The sequence below is a fragment of the Cygnus atratus genome, chromosome 13 (assembly GCF_013377495.2).
Source record: "Cygnus atratus isolate AKBS03 ecotype Queensland, Australia chromosome 13, CAtr_DNAZoo_HiC_assembly, whole genome shotgun sequence".
Lineage (NCBI taxonomy): Eukaryota > Metazoa > Chordata > Aves > Anseriformes > Anatidae > Cygnus > Cygnus atratus.
The window spans coordinates 16,996,157-17,015,358 of NC_066374.1; the positions used below are offsets into that span (position 1 = coordinate 16,996,157).

The 19,202-nt window shown below is 36.5% G+C and overlaps 1 long non-coding RNA gene across 1 annotated transcript; it reads right to left on the reverse strand.

The window, feature by feature from the left end:
- Positions 1-2,474: 2,474 nt before the first annotated feature.
- On the reverse strand, positions 2,475-18,315 carry LOC126913459 (uncharacterized). Its single transcript, XR_007708793.1, has 3 exons — positions 18,168-18,315; positions 12,334-12,490; positions 2,475-3,399 (listed from the first exon to the last, which is right to left on the reverse strand). It is a non-coding gene; the product is annotated as an uncharacterized LOC126913459 (long non-coding RNA).
- Between the last annotated feature and the right edge of the window lie 887 nt (positions 18,316-19,202).

Here is a 19,202-nt window from a genome sequence, read left to right on the forward strand (position 1 = left end):
TTAATGGTGTAGTTTTCTCAGGTTAATATATCCTGTTCCTCAGGAGGGGTAATTACAGCAAGCTCAGCTAGGGCATCATGCCATGTAATATAATGACGGAGACGTATCCTCAAGACTCTGTGGTTGGTTCTCCATACCCTTCTGGGTATGCTTTCCTGCTGCAGGAGTCCGATTTAACTGTGGAAGCAGGCAAAGTTAAATGTAACTGCCGTAGAGCAAGTTACTACCACGTTTTCTTTGTGAGTGTATTCCTGGATACTAAGTACTTTTATATTTGTCCCTATTTAGAAATACCAAATTTGTACCCAGAAGCATGCATGTCTATTTATGCCTATAAAACATAGACAAACAAATATGATAGATATATATGATGGGTTTATAAGCATAAATTAGATTTACTAAATTTTTGAGGTATAAATATTTAATAACATTTTTCATAATTAAGAAATCCAAAATAGCTAATTTTTCTCCTTTGCTATTTGTTAGAATTAACTGATTCTGTGCCATTTTTTTCCATTAAGTACAATCTCTACTGTGAAAATGTATTTTGAGATATTTTCATTATTTCAGATTTACAAGGAAAGACTAATCAACTAATGTTAGAAGACTAACAACATTCAACTGCAACAACATATGGCGTTAGGAATACTGCTTGAATAGGGAGTTTCAGATGAAGCTCAGAATTCCACCTATGTTTCTGCCTAGAATTGCAGCACATGCCTCTTAATGCACAGCTGCTTTTGTCTGCAGATTCCAGTTATATTTAGGCACTTGCATAACTAAACATGAACTGGAAACAAAAATGAATATTGATTTAAATATCAAAACATAATCTTGCTTACTGTTTTTGTAGAGTATGAAATATTTACATTGAACTATATTAACTGTATTACAATCAGGAGAATTTGCAGTCACTGGTTCATTATTAACATCAACTTTCATCTATCCTAACTCTGCAAAAAACTAACAATTTGGATTGCAATTCTCCATACCATGCATGTATCAAGGTTAAGGAAATTTTTTTTTTTTTTTCAGACTGTGATGTAAAATGTTCTGCATGTGTACAAGATCAAGGCAAAGAAATAAAGTATTCTTTGCTGTGGTTGAAACAGAAACTGGTGACTTAATTTTGAGAAGGCTTGGCACTGTTAGTTTTTGCAATAGGGAGTTGGTATTCGGCAGAGTCAGGTATTTGTCTCAGATATACCCTCTTTGTTGTTTCCTTTCTCTCTTGACATTTTTAGACTTTTGAAAATATCCATTTATTAGATGTTCTGTGCAGACTTCATAGTATGTGGCCACAAAATCTTTGAGTTATATCCTCCAGTGTGAACCTACTCCAAGCCCTTGAAACAAACTCAGATTTATGGATGTGTACAGTACCTGGGCATGTTGCACCGGTCCCAGAGACTGACCCATCAGGCTGCCCACACCAGAACTGCATGAGCTCTCTAGAATCCTTGTAATTCATACTTCACTGCATAGGAATTGAAATAGATATATAGAAAAATCTCTGCTGTTTGACCAATGCAACATGAATTCATGGGATTTATAAAGGAACAGAAGTGCCTTACAGAGTATGTAGTAAATTGAGATGATTTGAGGTTAAATGAACTGTATTGGAGAATTGTATTTGGGAGCTGGGAAGAAATAAGTTGAATATTAAAAATTAGGATGGAAAATCCTAGATTCCATGAAAAGTTGCATTGGATTTCATTTGATGGAAACTGTTAATGTAGATGAGAATTATTATTCTAACTTGGAATAAAGTAAAAAGTCCTTATAATTCTTTTCAGATTATTTTGGAATTAAATCTGAGCTGTTAATGCTGTTATTTTTCTTTATTTTTACTTAGTCGCTGAAAATGCTAGAAATAAGAGCATTATTTCAGGAAGAACTTCCAACATCAATTTATATTTTTACTCATATAAATATATATTTATTTGTGTAAATCTATGGGTGCACTGACCTGCTAGTTTGCATTAACCTGACTCCGTCAGAAAGCCTGCTCTCGATACGATTCCTGAGGAGAGTAGTTCCGGAAATCACATCTGTATATTTCCTACGTTCATTTACTTCATATATTCATCTTCTAAGCATTTACTATCTATGTTTGCTAGGTTCCTTAAAACAATAATATGCCTAATTCTTAATGCATATAATTCATATACAGAGTACATGCACATTTACAACAAATTTACATTGGGATTTAATGTTGTTTAACACTATGTATATGTTGCAACACTACATATATGTTGCTAGTTTTACTTGCATAGTAGAAGACATATTGACCAAAACAAAGTTTAACACACAAATGGTAGAATTTACAAATAGTGCCAGTTTGTTATTTTTCTCTAACCAAGCTTTTCTAAGTAATAAGTTTCTGTAGATCTACATATCAATAATAAACTTCATTTATCTCAGACAAACTGCAAAAATAGCCTACTACTTTTATAAATCTAACAAAACCTGAGTAAGTTCAAAAAAGGGCAGCTGCAGTACAGAATGTCTTGAAAGATATTTTGAAAGATGTTTGAAAGATACTCCCTTCTTCCTGCTCTGAATGGATGGCTATAATGAAATAACTTGACCTTTAATACAGAGCGTTCCTATTTGTGTTGGTATGAAATGACTTGATACTTAAGGAAAAAAAGTTTAAGGCATGAAATTTAAAAATGAAACTTTTCTGCAGCCATTCTATATATATGAAATATAGGTGAAAATACTAAACCTACTTTTCTTCAGTTTTCAAATGAAATACAAATATGCCAATTTTTCTCATAATCTGTAAATTCTCAGTTTCATACAGTTCTACCCAAAACCCCAAATGGACCCTAAGACGGTTTTCATTCTAGCATTTGAGCATATGATCCGTGTACATTAAACCTGTAAACTGACTTCTGAGTGTCATAGTTGGCTCTCACTAAAATTTTGAGAACAGTGTCTGAAAATTAATCTCTGAATTTGAATAATTTGTTTTTGACCTCATTTCCCAGTGTTACAAATGATGAAAATTTGAAGCTGACATTTAATTGCCTTAACCACTGGATTGTCACTCTTATGTGTTTTGATAGAAGGGTAGAAAGGTAAGTTATTAGAAGATTTGCAGTCATATTTCATGGAGATAAATCATCATCCTCTTAACAGGTGCAGCTCTTTTGAGTGGAGATTTACCTTTTCTTCACTGTTGTTAAGGTGGGCTCTGAACAGTGATAGATTTCACTGGCAGCTATTATGTCTTATTGTGGCCTTGCTAGAGGCTTTATTTTACTTGTCTGATGTCTGTGAGTTTCACTGTATCTTCTGATTTCTCAAGAGAGTGCATGGACAGAAACGTACTGGTTTGTCTAGAGTTGTCTTTTTCTCGTCTTTTAATGCCTAGTTTTCTTCAGTTGTTCCCTGAGAAAAAAAAAAAAAAAGGAAAAAAAGGTGTAAAGGATAAGAAAGAAAAGAAGAGAATGCATCCAAGGAAGACCTGGAAAGAGCTGTAGAGCTGTACAGGGTAAAGATAAGAACTTCTGATTTCCCCTTTTACCAACATTTTAAGTTCAGGCTGTTTGAGAATTTTTTTCAAGTCTTTTTAATTAAAAAGTAAAAGCCCTGTTTTCCCACTATCTGAGCAAGACGTATCTTGGTAATAACTTGTAGATTCATCTAGGAATGGTAGCATCATAGAGAAAAGATTCTTCAGAAACAAAAAAAAAAGAATCTTGAAATTCTCTCCCTTCAATGTTCTCCTGCCACAGAAATTCTGCTTAATTTTCACAGCTCGCTGTAGAATTATTTAGATGACAACAGCTCTGGTATACATAGGCATAGTTTAACTGGTGATGGGTATTTTTCAGAAGAGCTTACATCTTAGCTGAATTTTGCCCTCTCATTCTCTGAGGCATATTATCTCGTATAAGCGCATGATATGTCTGCCTGAATGCAGGTACTCTACAAGAGCTTTATTTTAATTGTCTTCTCATTCTCAGTTGGCTAAACACAGCACTGCATAATAAAATCACTGCTGCACAAGTGCAGCTGTACTGACCGAAGATGTCATTCTTGAAAGCTGTGTTTACTTCAGTAGGGAGTTTCTACTCAAGTGCAAAAGTCCTGGGGCAGCAAAAAAACAAGAGGAAAAAATCTTTACTTTTAATTACCTTGAAAACAGGCTTCTCAAAGCTTCAGTTTTCCCAACAGCCTGCCCACTAAGCAGTTGACAAGTATAGCAAAGACAAAAAAAGGTTCCCTGACTGAGAGAAAAGCCTTAATGCAAGCACATAGAGTTTCCCAGTAGCATTTCATTGAATCTACACCAAAGCCACTTTCAGCTACAACAGTAATATATAGATTTTTGACAAGGAAGTGACTTTTGATGGAGGTGGCAGTATCATATAGCTTTGTTGCTCTTTTATCAGCATAGCAATGAAGCTGTCTTCCATCAAGAAAAAAGGAAAAATGCCAAGGGAAATAAAATCAACCGGGCAAATTTTTTACATTTAAACCAATAAGCTGTATGTCCTTGTTTGGAAAATTCAAGTCACTACAAGTTCTAGAAGCCTTTTTGCCAATGCAGAGTTTTAAATTATAATACAAAGGCTTTTTTGAGATTGATCACAATTTACTTTGATAAAACCAGTTCCATTGTGAGCTTAACAAGTGCTTGTACTGTGTGTTATGTAGCAATACTATGGAGACGCCTTAGATTTTGATGGCAGGAATCTCATAGCTATGGCTCTGTGGTTTTGCTTTGCCTTCAGGGGTTTTGAACAGGGATTTGACAGAGGTTGTGAAGGAAGGGATGCTCAAGAAGTTAATCCTGGGGAAAACTCTGGTTACAGGCACTTTAGGAAGAGGGATTTGTGAAAAGTTCAGATGTATAGCCATATCTGGTCTTTTCACCTTGTCCGTCTTTTAAACTGAATTTTAAAGTAAAGTAATTAAAACCCAGTATCTGAGCATCAAATGCTTTCCCCGGACATTTCAGAAGTGCACTACAAATAGGAATTTTATGCAGACATTTTCTTAATTCCCTGATATGCTGTGGGTGGAAAAATTCTAGCTGAAATTAAAAGAACTAGGTAGAACTTTCCCTATCCATGTTTTCAGCCATCTGGATTCATTCCCTCATCTGATAATGAGCTGCCACCGTCATTTATTCTTCTTGTAGATTTTCAGACCTGTTCTCAGCCATACAATTGCCTGAAGAGTTTATAAAGATAGCCTGGAAGATAGCTGCAAAGGCATTCTCATTAATGAGTTTCTGACCACTGGTCCAGGCTATTGTCCCTGTATTTAATTAAAGTAGTACAAGCTGTGTATCCTCCAAATGTCTAGGCAAAGGTCAACAATCTGTTCCAGGGTCCAACACTCTTGTACAATAGTTGTACAAGTGTACAATTACTCTTGAAATTGTTCTTAGGACTGGAGGAATGCTCTAAAAGGGACAGAAACCCATCCCAACCTAGGTTTGTGTGGGGATGCTGTGGTCCTGTTCCCTTCTTCTATTAACCTTAACTAGCTTGGACAGCTAACTGCCTTCTCCATTCACTTCTTTTAGAGATATATTTAGCTATTCAGCTCTCTGAGCCAGTTAATGGTCCATTTGCTGACATACTGGTGTCAGGAAAAGGACAGGGCTGGGGCTTCATGGGCAAGAATGGGGAAAAAAGAAAAGACCATCTCTGATTTTCTGTAGAGCAGTACCCTACAACCCTCCACTCTTGCATGTGCACATATAGCTTAGAGTTTTTGAAAAATCTTGATGCAGGTGTTTTGCTATCCTCTATTTCTTCAGCTTTTCCTCCTGTTATGTTCTGGGACAAATTCAGCAGAGGGGAAATGGATACCTGCACCACTCCACTACCGAGAAAAGGGAGTGTTTTAAGTGCTAAAGTTCCTCGTAAACAAACAAGAACCACTTTCACAATAGGAGGGTGGGAAGGCACTGTTTGCCTAGACCATAGACATTATCTAAGAAACTGAATTTCTTTTAAAGCATAATTTTCAATATTTAAAAAGAATTGGGTAAGTGTTGAGAGTGATCAAGACCTTTTTACAAAAGTTTATAGTTCTGATTTGGTACCTGAGGTTGTAGAAGGGGAGTAGTTAATACCTGCCAGTGTGAAGAAGAATGGCATGGGTTTTACTGTAAGCATTACTCTCTGAGTGACTTTGACCTCAAGATGTTAATCTTACTGAACTCCAGAGCAAATATCAAATGTCAGGAAAATCCAAATAGATGTGTGGACTTGGAGTACTTTAATCAGTCTACCTTTAAACAAAAAGGGGTTTACAGCTTACTAGCAGAGTTTTCCCTCAACCCTAATATGAACAGAAATGGTTATTCAAGATTCTGTGGTTGGGTGGAAGAGAAAGGAGTAGAGAAGGGTGAAAACCTTCCATAATAATGTGTGAGCTCCGGTTCAGAGTCTAGCTGCCTAAGGCAGAATAGGTGCCTCTCTTTTGACTGATGCATCTTTCCAGAGCCTGAAGACACTTAGACACCTGAAGTCTGTGCCACTTATCCCCCTCTTTCTTCCTTACTCTTATAATGAAAGCTGTTTTTCCTAAGCTATGTCCACAGCTGCCAATAGGTTTCACGTATAGCTGAGCCTGTAGCTCTGCCTCTATACCAGACTGACTAGCAAGAGATTGTCTCATACCACAAGCAACCATACCATAAACCAGTCAGCCTTGGTAACAGCTAAGAAAAACATAGCAAAAAGATGTAAAGTTTATCAGGAGGCAACTATCCCTGTTTTGAGACAGGTTTTTCCTTCTCTTCTCTTCTCTTCTCTTCTCTTCTCTTCTCTTCTCTTCTCTTCTCTTCTCTTCTCTTCTCTTCTCTTCTCTTCTCTTCTCTTCTCTTCTCTTCTCTTCTCTTCTCTTCTCAAGGTTGTTTGAAAAGAACACTAGTACAAATCACTCCGTAATCTTCTTGGTAACTGGATTTTAGTGGCTCTGCATACTTTTATAGTGCCTGCTGGGATTCAGCTTGCTAGATTTTGTTTTTTTTAAGAAAGTACCTGTTATTTGAAGTATTTAGTTTAATATACATGGAACAAATATAAATATACTTATCATTAAAACATTTGGTTTTGAATCACATCTTCAAAAACAATATGAATGTGATGAAATAAATTCCTCTTTCTTACATTTCTTCTGGATACAAATAGAAAATATCTCCCCTAAAGAAAGAAATTGCTTCACAAATGTACATAGAACTGGAATTTTACCTGCTTGTGGTAATAGATATCAACTGCTTGGGGATGCACTTTTAAAAGGCAACATAACTCTATATTTCCCTAATGCTGAGATGCTGTTACTGAGATCTGTTTCTAATGTGTTTGGGACCTTTTTATGCTTCTCACTCTAAAGCTTTTTGTTTCTTTGCTGCTGCTTGCCCCCTGCTGTTTTTGCTGTTGCTGTCTGAAAGAAAACCTAGGCAACTGCATTTCTTTGATTTTATACATATATGTATATATACACACACATACTTTAATATATATATATGCACACACATATATAAATAAATGTATATAAAATATATATACGTGTGCGTGGAAATACACATCAGTTCATATAAATATGTATATGTATCCATACATAATGTAATACTTAAGCTTCTTCTCACTAGACAAAGAGTACTGTCAAAAATAAATGTAAAATCATTGATGCTGGTTTGAAATCAAATAAGATTTTCCTGTACTACATGTAACAAAGACCCATAAGCCAACTAGATTAATACTCATTCATTAGTACAGAAGTGCTATGTGGTAACCTTTTAAAGAGTTCACATTAAAAAAGAAGGAAATCTGTTACAACAAAGTGGGGATGTTTTTCCCTATAGTCTCATTGATGAAGATAGATCTGAAGTCTTTGCTGTGCTGAAAAAAATGCACGGGTACAGTGACAAGTGGCATTTCCACTATGAAAGTTTGCTACTGGCAAAGAAAAAGAGGTGGAGGAAGAGAAAGAAAGAAAAAGAAAAGGGTACTTTTGCTGTTGTTTTGTATTGATTAGGCAGCTAAATAAACTCCTTTATTTAACATAATAGCAATGCCAGAGCAATTTTTTACTGTGAACTACCTGACAATTTTTGAGTTTGTTTCGCAGTTCCTGTTTGTGACCCCAGCCTACAAATCTTTGTCGTATTATGGGATCTATCTTTCTTAGGTCATAAAAATGTCAGACCTAGATAATATAGGTAGAATAAACAGGTTTAACCATTGCAATTTGCTAGTTATTTTAGGTTTTGGAGAGAAAACAGCTTTCAGACAGGACTGTGTAGGATTTCCTTAGCCTCCTCCTTTCTAAAAGCAGTGTTTATGCCTTATTATGAGAACATTGTTTCTTGAATAATACTAGTGATTTCATTTATTAGCACATCATGTGACTATGTTCTGGAGAAACCAATTGAATATGTATCTGTTTCAAAATCAGCTTTTGTAGATAGAGATGTAGAGTCTTCTTTAGAGACTTATTCTGCACAGTTGCATTCAGCTTCAGTGCAGGATTCCCAACACTCTTCAGTGTTGGTGCTTGAATTCCTACTTAGTGCCCTGAGAATTCCCTTGACCTTGCCAATAGCCCACTGCTGTTCTCATCTGTATGTGTGTAAAAAGTTGGTGAAGTTCTTCACAAATAACTTCATAACTTAAGAAATTCAGAAAGTGTTTATCTAGAATATAAATCTATGCATAACTATTTATATGCCAGGAATTTGTTTGGTTATGTACTCTTGTTTTGTGAACTTAAACTTTCTATTTGTTCTTAAGTGACTGTGTGATAGAAATACACAACTTTCTTTTAACATACCAAAGGGCATTTATTGTTCATAGAGGAATAGCTAAAGCTTACAGCTATATTTACAGGGTGTCAAGGTGTTTTTTTTTTCTTACATGTCTGTTGGTAAGGAATTGGTGCCATGACAGAATGTAGGGTGGAATGGCCTCAAAAAGGGAACCATACCACCAAGTGGTGTGAAATTTAAAATTTATTTGCCAAGTGAGATGGTTGTAGTGGGGGATAACAATTTCTATTCCTCCTTTTCTAAGGTTTCTAGTCTGTGATACTCACACGCTTCACACCCTCACCAGTCAGGGCCCCTGCCCTTCTGGTCCAGGTTATGCAGACTTCTTAGCGCTGGGGGAACATGACAGTCACTCAGACAGTTCAACACTCCTGGTGGTCTGGCCTTTCCGTCACGGTTCTACCTCAGTCTCAGATTTCTACATGGTGTAAGGTGTCCATGTGTGGAGATGGGTAATTACATCTTTTTTCAAAATAGTTACAAAATATTTTGATGGAAAATTTGGAACTGATATTATGTGAGATGAACATTGGTTCTGGATCCTGAAGGTAGCCTTAAATATTGTAATAGTAGACGTTTTTTAACTATTCTTTTTCACTACTTCAAAAAATAAGAGCTTCTCAGGTAATATATTCTCTGTTTTTCATATTTTTGAATGTGTTTTTTTTTACTTTATATCTAGCCTGGGAGACAAGCGTTCTGAGCAGTCTTTCAATCAAATCCCTTGAGAATTTTTATTTCTTCCTCTTAACCTGATTTCGCCCTTATGGAAGATGAAACTCCTGTGCACAATCACATGTGCTAAAGGAGTGAGAACTACAAGACATCTACTGCTATGATACACAAAAAATGCATTAAGGTTTGGACGTAAACCTGCAGGAAGGAGGTGACTCATCTTTTAGTCACCCTGTTTTGAACTTATGCCAGGACTCAATATTGCAAAGTATAGCACGCAAGTTCAGCTAATGTCTGGAGACACTTGGTGGGAGTAGTAACTTTTAATTCTGGATTTCCTGTCTTCGGTGGGTTTTAGTCTGACCACTTATGTTATTTTAATGGCGACATTTCTATCTAATTTCCCTTGTTTCTTTTCAAACCATTAAAAAAACAGAAAAGGGTGATATTAATAATGTATTATGCCTGAGACTTCTTCAAATGTGATCAATGTTAATGGGATCATTGAGACTCTTCTCTAGAGATAAGAATTACCCTTTAGAGCTGCTACAGATCATGTTTTCCCTGAATGCTAAATATGAAGCGTAGTGCACCGCAGTTCACTTGTGTCATCAGTGTCAAAGGCACTTTAATATTCAGATCATCGATGTTAGAGACCACTAACTTAAAACTTTTTTCCTATTAAAAAACAACTACTTCACCATGGTAGACTCCTGTGGAATATTAAACTGGTTTTGAAAGGAAAGATTTGAAAAGTTGAAAATAATTGAAATAGTTGAAAATACACTCAGGTTTTGAAATATTATGCAGTGATAATTAACAGATTTTCATAAAGTGTAAGAAAAGAGTATACCAGCCGTACAAGGTGTGGTGCATTTCTGACGTAGCTCAACAAGCTGCACTATATCATAACTCTTTCAAGACAGCAGTTTCTGTCTCCTGAACAGCTACAATACTATTAGATTTCAAGAATTCCCTTTGGAAGTCAACAGGAACTGTAAGAGAGGTTTTGAACACAGTTTAAAACACAGAGATCAGATTGCGCTCCATGGTTTGAGTGTGTGTCTGTGTGTGAATATCTGTGTATCTCCTTCTTTGGCATTGTTAAAGAGGTTTTCAATCTCTTGTCTTCATTTTTCAAATTGGGAAGTGTAACATGAGTAACTCCACATGTAATAATCAGTTTTGAATTAAGAATGAAGTAGAAATATCATTTAATCATCCAAGGTGTCTTTCCTAGGAAGAGCCATCAGTTATAACTACGTAGTTCATATATCACTTGGCCAGTGAGGTTTGCACTGGGTTATGGAGGATTACCATTAAGTAAGACTGAACTATCAGGGCATTTGTAATCATGTCCAAAAAAAACTTTTAAAGAATATAAGAGGAAGAAGGTGAAAGTAGAAGTCTGCCAACATCACATGGGAAAAGAGTTTGGAAATGTTTTCTGCCAGTCTGCAAAATGGGCAGTTGTGTTCTGAATTGCTAAATTTTGAGAAGCATTTCCTTCTGGTGACACAAATTTGCAAGGAGAAGCTTTCAGAAAGGCTCCCTGCAGGTCTATGCAAGCCCCAAAGCATCTGCCTGGGGCATGTGTGTGTATAGCAACACTGCAAAGGGCTAGAAGAAAGCTGTGGTACAAGCTTCATACATATCAACCGGATCAGTATTTTCCTTCTGTTTACCATCCACAGTGTATATAAAATATTTTTATGGCCAAATGTCTTCATGATATAGAAAAGCCCCAAAAGTTTATATTCATCTTTCAGTGTTGCAGTAGTTTACAGGTTTTTGAAACTGAGTCCTATTTCATGCCCATCTCTTTTAATGAGGGCATTTTTTTTTCAGGGCCGGGTTAGCTTAGGAGCTGAGACAGCGCAGCTGAGCAGCACTGAGCAGTTTCCATTTGAAATGAGGCTGTTGACGAAAGTTTAAGGGAATTGAAATGAAGTCTGAAATATCCTTCCTGCCTTCACCAGGATGTTTGGAAGCCCTAGGGTGCTACAGACTGTGAAAGATTAGTAATTAGAGGCTCACCTTCTGTATACTAATGAAAGGCTCAGAACTAAAGCTTTTAACATTGAAGGGATTGCTACATCCTGCGTTTTTTACTTTGAGGTTTTTAGAAAAACTAACTGTGTCAGAGGGCATATCTAGCAAGTTATACTGAGAAAGTGACAGTATTGTTTAAACACATAGTCAGGGTTTGAATGTGTGCTGTGCAAATCGCTTCCAATGTGCTTTATACCCAGTCTACAGCAGCAGAGCTGTGCCCGTGCTGGGCAGCACCCTGTGACCCTGCCAGTCGTGTACAGGTAATGGGAAGGGGGGATGTCCTGCAGGGTGCTCTTACTGTCTTTTCAGCCTATAAAAATCATGTCCCATCTGTCAGGAGATAGAATTAGGAGTGGAGCAATGTTTTTTTTTAAACATGAGCTGATACGATCCCTCATGGTTCCCATGAAATCACTGGATAGCCTTTCTTCACTGAATTTTTGGTGTTCTCTGCAGGATTTGATAACATTCAAAGGAAGTCTCATAGAGTACCTCTCTGTCACATGTATCGGTGGTTTCAGTTTGAACCCCACCCTCCCCCCCTTACTGTTTTGCCTGGGCTGTTTTCGTGTAAAAAAAAAAAATAGACCAGTCACTTAAGAAGAATTCAGCCAGGTGTCAGTCAGATTCATCTATTTATAAACTTCGGGTATTTGTTATGGACTATTGTGAAATTTCTACCCGTACTTCATTTTGACTTCTAATACACTGAAATATATTATTTCTGCTCACAACCGTTTATATAAGGATTGCTATTTCAAGAGCTACAGTTTCTGAAATGCAGATTAAAATAAACTTACCATGAAAGTGACTGTTTTGATTGGAACATACATTTCTCCTTCTAGCGGAGAATGTCACAGTCTCAGATGGTGAGAAGTTGTGGTTTAACCCTGCAGGCAGCTCTGCACCACGCAGCCGTTCTCTCACTGCGCTTGCCTAGTGGGATGGGGGAGAGAACTGGAAAAAAGGTAAAACTTGTGGGTTGAGATAAAGACAGTTTAATAGGACAGAAAAGGAAGGGAAAATGATAATAATTAAAAACGGGAATATACAAAGCAAGTGTTTCACAGTGCAGTTGCTCACCATCCACTGCCCAGCTGCTCCCTGAGCAGCGGCCCCTTCCCTGCCCCTCCCCTGGCCGATCCCCCCAGCTTTGCTTATGTTTGTCATTTTGTTGTTGCTCCGCACAACACCACATGGCATAGGACATCCCCTTGGCTAGTCTGGGCCAGCTGTCCTGCCTGTGTCCCTTCCCGGCTCCTTGTACACCCCTGGCCTCCTTGCCGGCAGGGTGGTGTGAGAAGCTGAAAAGCCCCTGACTCTGTGTAAGCACTGCTCTGCAGCCACTAAAAACATCAGTGTGTTATCAGCATTATTCTCAATCTGAATTCAAAACATAGCACTATACCAGCTAGTAGGAAGAAAATTAACTCTATCCCAGCCGAAACAAAGACAGAAGTCCAAAGAGAGACCATACCAATGCAAAAATAGTTTCTGTTAAAACGGCAGTAAGTTTGCTGCCTTACAGGAAAACTTTTCTTATGAACATTTTCAATCTGGTGCATTCTTGTATATCTCTGTTTGGAGAATGAATCTAGCTAAATATGTGAAGAAAAGAGGGATTATGTCTTTTTGCTTAAGAGACAGTTGGTGTAGTGACCTCTCCTTTTTTTTTCTGCTGGCTACAACAAATGCTTGGACATAGGAGAGGAAATAAACTTTTCTAGCTCAAGTGTGGAACTAACTTGCTTCTTCCCAATAATAAGCAAGATGGAGAAATCTAAGTCCTTCTGTTGTGCTGCTGGGTGCAGTAGAGAGGCATGCCACCCCTGACTCAGGATAAATCACAGGATTTTACTCTGGCCCAGTTTTAGCAGCTGCTTCAGAGATACAGCAAACAATTCACACTATGCGTGGGAGGAGCAGTAATTCATCTGAAGGTGGCAAATCTGAGATGAGACAGGTATTAAAAAGGAAAGGCTAAGTGCAGAATCACATTTTTATTCTACTGTCTTTCCATACAGGTCATAAGAGGCAGTCCATTCATTCCCTCAGTACATCACCAAGTTAAATATGCACACAAACACTTTCAAAACTACTCTTTCTCCCTTTTAATTTTATGTCAATCAGTGGTTATTGAAATATTCTAAATCCTTACAAAAACAAGTGCTCATATAAATTGAAATGCACCTTGTTTTTTCTGTTGTGAGAGTGTCTCAGAAATCCTTGTGGTGTGTGTGGATAGTGTTATAAATAACAAACTGTATTTCCAGGGTAGCTGACTTCTCTAGCCTTTTTCCCCACAGTGCTAAGTTTAGTATGTAGAGGTCCAAGGCTTTTTCATTTGTATCAATAAAAAAAAAAAAAAAAAAGTAACCATGAAAGTTAATGGAGTTAATTACGTTCAAATCAGTTAGATGCAGGAAAACAAAACGGACAATTTGTGTAAGCAAAGAGTTAGCTCTGGTAGTTTCTGAGTAACAACAAGAGTTGGAAGATAAAGGGCCAAAGACTATATTACTGAGCTCTCACTTTTCAGGAATAACATACAAAATGTGGCAGGCTGATGAGTACTGTAGAGATCTAGAAAGAGGACTAAAATTGAAGGAATCTGTAAGGTATTTAGTAGCGCCAAAAGAGGAAAGATCTTTAGTGGTCACCCTACCAAGGACTCCTAAGTATTTCCTCAAGGCTCAATCATGAAACATTTTTGTCCTGCCCTTCTTATGATCACAATCTAGCTATTGGTTTTAGCAATACAAGGCTTTGGAGAATAATCAAGTTGTGAAAAGTTGTTTCTCCTGAATCCAATACAGGAAAATGTAAAAGCCCACCAGGAAACATATCCCTTACCTGGAATATTTCAAGATTGCTTCAGTAGGGTTAAAGGAGCATTTCCTTAGTGTCTTCAAGAGACAGAACCATTTTACCCCTGGCTTTGGTGCCTTCGTTTGAAATGAGACCTCTAAATCAAAATTTAGGAAGGGAGTAATTACTATCACAGAAGGCAATCATATGTGAGTTGTAATAGGATTTCCCTAACACTATAAATTATATCAGATATTATTACTTCAGAACACAGTCCATGAAGAACTTTCCAGGAAGAATCAAAATTAATTTATAAAATCCGTAATTAAAATGTTGAGGATTAAATCAGTGCTTGAAGTCCTCTATGATTGCATTATCCTTCTCTTACGTTTTTGCATAATATTCATATTACTCCTCTCTTTCCTTAAATATGGCTGTCGAAAAGGGAGAAAAAGATTTCTAAGACATTAACTTATTCTGTCTTCCTTGATATTCCCATAAAATTAGGGGTCTTGTTGATTGTCTTCTCTCTGTTTGAAAATTTCTAAAAGTAATTTTAAAAGGTAAATTTAGTAAATTGCAGAACAAACAAACAAACAAAAAAGAACAAAAGTACTATGAGTTTATAGATCAGCTAGTTAATATTTAAAAAGATTTATTTTCTACGGGTAATATGGATCTCCTAGAAAGTTGACAGAAAGCACCTGGAGCAAGAGGTAGAAAAAGGATTAATATTTTCTGGATGATTGAGAACTTTGGGCATACCAATCTACCTGTCTTATCCTTCACTTTTACACTTCACTTTTACAATTGTGATGAACCATTTTTTGATGAAAGTTTTAACATGTATGATGTGGATCATTATAACGTAGTATGCAAAAATCTCTGTATATCCATATAAGTTTTTCTGTTGAGTGTAAAGTCCCCACTCAGGCCTGTTTTTAAGCCAATGAGTATTTATTGCCCAGCATACTTCAACAGGCTTCTGTAACTGTGTATCTCGGAAATATCTCACTATATGCCTGGGTTAAACAGAATCTGAATCTAAGCCACTTTTGAGCTGAACAAAAACCTTCTGAGTTGATTGGTTTAAAATAATTAATTGAGTAAAAATCATTAGTCAGGATAGTAAACACTGAGATTTGATGGTTAGTGAAAGATACTAATTTCAGGGGAAGCAATCCATACTTCAGTGCACACTACCTGATGCCTAGACATCAAAAGATGCTTGGAAACTCAGTTTTGGCTGGGTGCATAATGCCTTTCAAGTATGTCAGTGACCGATTCCCAGGGCTCTGTGATCAGCACCTTTGAGAATGCTGCACATTAACTTCTATTTAGGATGTAAAAACTGTTAGAATTGGAGTACATTGTTCTTGCTCTTTTTGCATATGTTTCATTATTTTTGTGCTTCCCTCCTTTTTATTTCTCATTGCAGCCAGAACCTTTCCAAAGGGATAAAAGGAATGGTGAGTGGCATCTTGTGGCTCTCAGCTTTACCACATGAGTGACTCAAGCATTAGGAAAGTTAGTGCCCTAACAGTTGGCAGTCTCCCACCTCAAAGACTGAGCAATTTAGTATGATAGGCTGAGCAGCCTCAGCTACCATTGTGTCTGGGATTTTGCCTGAACTGTTAAATCTAGGACTTTCACTTGGCACTCACTGTGTGCTGCCTGTGGGTCAGCTGTGCACATGAGTAATTTGTATAAACCACATTTTACAAGCTTGAAATGTGTTGTGGTCTTGCAAGATTAGAATAGATGAGCACAGCTCTGCCTAGGTGTCATTGTGAACTATTTTTAAAAAATATCCAGCATATATACATAAGTAAAATAGGACAGGAAAAATAGTGCTAAATAAAATATTTTTTTCATTGTTGCCTCAGTTTACATTTTAATTTTACACAGGACAGGATTAGAACAGAGCAATGGAGTTGTGTTAAATAATGAACTTTACAAATATATTGTCAGTGGTAAAATTCCATAATTTGACTTTATTAAATACAGACTATTTCTGACAATGTCATTTAGATGCAACTATAGTACTTGTATCTTACTCTCAGAATACAGATATTTTTAATCATGAATATGAATGATTGTAGGCTTTTCAGAGGCAGGAAAACAATTCTAGGAAGAGGGCCTTTGCAAAACTGGATTAGCCTCAGTCCTTTACCTACTTTGGCACTGAGTCAGTATCAAATAATGTAGAGGAAGAGACTATACAGACAGGGTTATACAGACATGTAATGTAGGATCTAATCCTACAGTACTGAATTGAAATATTTTATTTGGGATTTTAGCAAATTACTAATAACTTCATAAAGTTAGATTTCTGCCAGAGGTCTGCTCTTTTCATCATCTTTCAATTTTAAACTGTCTGTTTTCATATTTTACAATGGATTTTAGCCTAATTTTGGTGAAGAACATATCCAGTTGCATATCTTTAAAAGAATGCTTACACTCAGAACTAAAATTGATTTAAAATACTCCTTTAGAAATGGAAAGGTTTGCTTTGTGTTTGGTTGTTGGTTTTCTGATTTGCCTTTTTTTTTTCCCCCCCATGAGATGTTCTGAGAATGAGAATTGTTTTTGTAAACCTAGCAGCAAACCTAAATGGTGTTTTTAACGTTACTAAGCCATCCTCTAGCATTCATGTAGACTGTAAGGAGATGAGCAGAGTCTTGAAAATGCTATATTCTCTATCTAGTGCATCTAAAGGAGTACTTATATTTAAATTTTGTTTCATCCTCTTAGTATGAATTCATGTCATTACCAAATGGTAAACAAAAACAGATGTCAGGCTCACTTTAGAAAAAGTGGTGAGCTTGCTTGAGATATTGAAGTGAACTGCTTCAGAGAGGAGGTTTTTGATATACTTCCGTCCATCTCTTTCAAACAGATATTTTTAAGCTGGAAATATCTTTAGTGCCCTTAATGCTTCATAGGAGAAAACAGCCAAAAAGTAAAATAAATAAATAAATAATGGTGGAAATATCAAATCCATTAGGATGAAGAACTCTGAGAATGTCTGGTTATTTAAGGGTATTTGTTTATTAAGAAGGAGAGAGAAAAGAACATCTGGCCATTAAAATAAGATGAGCAGGCTGTGGAATAAATTTATACAAATAAGCCTAGCTTAAAAAGCAGAACAGTTGTGTGCTTTGCTACTAAACAGATTTTGTGACAGTACTGCAAACTTGCCAAGGTATTAAGTAAATGAAAGCCAACAATCAAGTCTTTAAGTACATACCTTAATGACATAAGAGTATTAGAGGCTTACAGGGGAAGAAAGCTTATAGAAGTATTGACTTTCTCCTGTACTCTGAAAGACATTCAGGTGAGATAAAAGAGTTTTTACAGTATCAAAAGACAATACCTCAAAAGAAAAAGAAAAGAATTATGTGAATGCAAATATGCAGCAAAAGTTTATAATATAGACTTTCATTATTTGTGTAATTATAAGAGATGGCATTCTGTACACATCTACCAGGAGATACGAGGCATTCTCATATACAAAAGGCGTTCTATAAGAGCACAGTCAATGAAACAGAATTTGTATTTACAATGGATATAACATTTTCCCCATTCTTAGTATAGAGGGAAAGTATTTACCAGTTTAAAGGTATGTAGGAAAAAGTCCCATTTTCCTGGAAAACTCTTCTGCTAACTAAATAGAATGTTCAATATTGAGTCCATGTCTATTTCATCTGCCTGGAGCCTTCAGCTCCATCCCCTTCTGCTGATGCTGATTATCTACACACACACACACACACACACACACACACACGGTACCCCAGGTGTCTCTCCATAAGGTGAATAAACATACCTTGAAGCAGCTGGTAGCTGCTGAGAACAATGTCATGAACACTGATTTGCCTTGTTATCTGCTGAGGTTATCCTCTCTGAAGAGGTAGAAGAAACTCTTCAACAGTGGCAAAACATATGTCATTATAATGAATGGAGCCAGTCATGCCTCCACTGATAGACATGGAGAGATTTGGGTATGTAGTGCTCTTGGTAATCTTGACTCAGCCGCTCAGTGGCACGTGCTCTTTTTTGGACAAAAGAAATCAAGTTGTATGAAAAATAGCAAGGCATTTGAAACAATCACAGTTTAAAGAAAATCAATATTTCTTTCATTAAAGAAATATTTGCCTTGAGGCCACTGACTCAGCGATGAAAACCTTAAACTTAGAATATTCCATAACTGACTCAGCAATGAAAACATTAAACTTAGAATATTCCATACCTACCACCTAAAATCACTGATGATTTTATGGGTTTGGTAAATGACTAACAACAAATGAGAAAATTCTGGATAATCCAAAGCTAGCAAATATTGAACTGAATATCTGCTTGATACTCTGGTTGAGTACACACAGAAGTGCGTACTGCAATTTTCTTATTAACTGAGAGCAATGAAGGATGCTTCCTATTGTTTCAAACTGTTTAAATAGCAAGGTCAGAATCCCGTTCATCTTACTAACCTTACTGTGTATACTTCTACAAGTAACTTGACTAAGCAGCATCTAAGATTTTTGAGAAACTAAGCGGTTGAGTGGAAATAGAAATGAAATATCTTATTTCATAGAAGACTAATAACATTCAGATACCTTGTTCTACTGTGTTCCATAGTGCTGATTTATCTATCAAAGAGAGGGATGCAGTGCAATTAAAAAGTGATTAAGAAAGCAAACAAAAACTTCTGCTAGCAAATTACATCACCATCCCACTAAATATTTAAATTAGTCTTCAAAGGCTCTTCGTAGCTGAAGCCATTCTCAAATTCTGCATATATGTGCTAGGAAGACAGAACAGAAAATGGGTGAATTGTTTCAAACTATGAAGTGTTATCTATATA